This window comes from Taudactylus pleione, unplaced genomic scaffold (assembly GCF_031769625.1).
Source record: "Taudactylus pleione unplaced genomic scaffold, aTauple2 ptg000792l, whole genome shotgun sequence".
NCBI classification, from domain to species: domain Eukaryota; kingdom Metazoa; phylum Chordata; class Amphibia; order Anura; family Myobatrachidae; genus Taudactylus; species Taudactylus pleione.
In genome coordinates, this window is record NW_028285194.1 from 634,768 (window position 1) to 638,001 (window position 3,234).

The 3,234-nt window shown below is 45.4% G+C and overlaps 1 pseudogene; it reads right to left on the reverse strand.

Annotated features, from left to right (window-relative positions):
* Positions 1-742: 742 nt before the first annotated feature.
* On the reverse strand, positions 743-2,752 carry LOC148474945 (uncharacterized; annotated as a pseudogene).
* Positions 2,753-3,234: the final 482 nt, after the last annotated feature.

Genomic DNA, 3,234 nt, shown 5'->3' on the forward strand with positions numbered 1-3,234 from the left:
TCCATTCACTGCTGTAGTACAATAGTTGCAAAGATAGGGGAAAAGGCTGACAGCTATGACTGCTGTAGATAGCTTGTAGAAGTGTCATCCACTCTGCTGTCTGCACCCTGGTGTGATTGCTGTTAGGATAATGCAGCTCTCCTAGCACTCTGCCTCAGCCATCTACTGCCTGTCTCCAGGGGTCTTGCTCTTCTCACACTGCAGCCTCACTTACTGTAACTACAGGAGCTCCAAACACACAGCACTCCTGCTCTCCACTTTGCCTCTGGTCACCATGTGCTTTCCCCTCTCCTCACACTTCCTGGGATCTCTCTCTCTCAGTCAGGGCACAAACTGCTTACACGTGCTCCCTACAGCCAGCTCTGGGTCCTAAAGTCCTCCTCTTCCGCCAAGCACACTGCAGCCCTGTGCTATTCACGTGAAAGGCTGTCAGGGAGTTAACCCCTGCTTTCCCTAGGGGAATCTTTCAGGGGTGTCACATACTTCCCCACTTGAAGGTTGCGTGTCCCCACGCAAAAAGGTACATTCAAAGTCCCAAGCAAAGTCTCTAGGTCATCACAGCGACAGCAATACCAGGAACAAACTAAATTAAAAGTTCTAAGCCATTCAATATTAAATGCATGGTAATGGCAAGGGAAAACAGTTTTGAAAATGACATTTCAGTAAACTTGTGCTACAAAAACAATGTCAAGGCAATAACATTAGTACCATTATGACAAATGAAACATAAGTAGGGTCATCCCTACTGACCGCTCTTTTTTCTACAGTGTACAGATGGGGCACCTTTGTTCCTTTTTCCCGACTTTCTCGTTGCCTGTTGCAGTAGTAAGACAAACTCTTCACAACTCATTGAGGTTTACTCACCGTCTGGTTGATTATACTCTGGAAAAAGCCATTTTACTTCCTCTTTAGCTTCGTTCAGGGATTCTGCTTGATCATAAGGCTCAGACGTTGACATAGCTGAATCTGATGCATTAAGTTTCAATGGAACCCCCAAGCCTTCCCTTGCAGCTGTGTATAGCACTTCCTTGGTGTACTTTTTCTGGTCAGCTGCACTTGAATCAGCCTGATCAAAGTCGGTCATATTAGAACCGATGTCCTCCATCCTAGCCTTATTCTCACATGCTGGATGTGGAAGAAGTTGTGGTCCGGTTACATCCTGCAGGTTCTGCTGCACTGTGTAACTATGTTCCTCCACAATTTGCTTATCTATTCGTCCCGACGATTCACTTTCTTCTGGGACACCAAGATATTGTTGTGTGCATTTATATGGTTGCTCTGAAATGTACGGTGGGTTGCAACTCATTATATAAGGCTGTGGGTGATATACACTTTCTGCCACATTTTCAACTTCCGGGGGCTCCTCTCCTCTTACACGGTATTGCCAGTTTTGCTGATAGTAGCATGGAGGACCTCTGCGATGTGAATAGCGCCAGTAATGCTTGTGATTTGCTGCATATCTGCTGCATTGAACTGGAGCACCACCAGGACCAGCGATGTTTGTTGCCTGTAGACCTTTTTCCCCTTCAACGACATCAAATTCCACAATTTCTCCATCTCCTAGGCTATGATGGTATTTTCTGGGGTTTTCCTCTGGATGGCCGTATAATGAACAAAAATATCTTGCTTGGTGTCATCACGATTGATGAACCCATACCCACGTTTCACATGAAACCAGATGACCTCTCCTGAAATTTTCCTTGTGTGGACTGGAGGATCAGTATCAAATATAGTGATCAACTCATTGTTACCCATAGAGCATTGTCTGCCAAAGCGGGGCCACCATTCTGCAGAGATTGACCTTACTCTTGTTCTTCCCCCCGAGGGTTGGTCTTCCTCCTCGGGGGATTAGAGTTTAAAGTTTCCCCATAAGCACAATTTCTTTCAATATGGCCGATCCTGCGACAATATCGGCAGATCGGTCGACCTTGAGGGTTAAAACGGTCAGAGGCCCTCCTTCCACTCTGCGGGGGTTCCCACGAATCATTGGTGGCTCTTCTCTTTGTTCGCCACCGAGGTTCAGTCGAGCTGGGTGTTTGCGGTTTTGACAAGTTGCGCATCTCTTTAGGACACTTTTGTAGTACAGTATCCTTGCTTTCTGACATCCTCTCAGAACTAGAGCATGCAGTCCCATGTGAATATAGGCGCTCATGGAATCCTAGCATCTCGGGGAACGCCACATTTTGGTCTGTATTAGTGCCTACTACTCTGATCGCGGCCTCTTTGAAATCCAAAAATGAATCGTCTGGCATCTGCAGTCTCAACAATCGTAATTGTGCTTGAATACCTTCTCCCATGGACCCTTCGATAAGCTGAATTATTAGGGCCTCGTCAGTGTTTCTGACTTCTTCCGCATCAACAGCCTGTATTGCTTGTAAGGCTTCCTGTAAGTTCAACGCATAGTCCCAGAGGGTTTCTCCCGATCGCTGCTTAAGAGCATAAAATTAAATTTTTAGTTTGGGGAGTGTTCGTGTTTCAAAGGTAGTGGCTAGCCTTTTCAACACCTGGTCTACTTTTTACCTCTCATCCAATGGCCACAAGGTCACTTCTCTGAGGGATAATCCTTTTAATTGGCCCATCAACATCTCTACATATTGTTGGTCACTTAGGGGTACAGCCAAAACATAGATTTCATTTTATTTTTGAATTCAATAAGGGTTTTCCCATATGTGCCATGAACATCTCCACTGTAAATTGGGAGCCACGGGGCCCCGAAATAGTAAGGGAGCATAATCGGGTTAATCTGCGCCATTGCTGGGTTTGGTGGTCCTGCTCTGTTGCTGTACAGCTCTGTTGGTGTGGGTTGGTTTGTTGACATCTTCTCTTGGGTTCCCAATCTCCTTGCTTTAGACTCTGAATCCTGTTCGCAGTGACGCCAAATGTCGCACCCGGCAGGTAAATGCTAAACAGTTCACCTTGTGGCCTGTATGCTCGTAGCAGGTTCTTCGGATGAATTTGGAGAGGCAAGGAGGATGGGGATCACACAAAGATACGGATAAACAGTTTCCGTAGAGCACGGTTTTATTAGTAAACAGACTGTAACTCTCAAAGTTTACGGAAATAATCATGTAACATAGGATTCTTCACAATACGTTCACTTGGCAAATCTTACTTTTCACAAACAAACAGCTGGTCATAAAATGACATCACATTGATGGCAAATATGGTGTGCAAAATACAATTCAAGTGATCTCACAGTGACCGGTAATACTGCATAGTTACCATTATCATTGT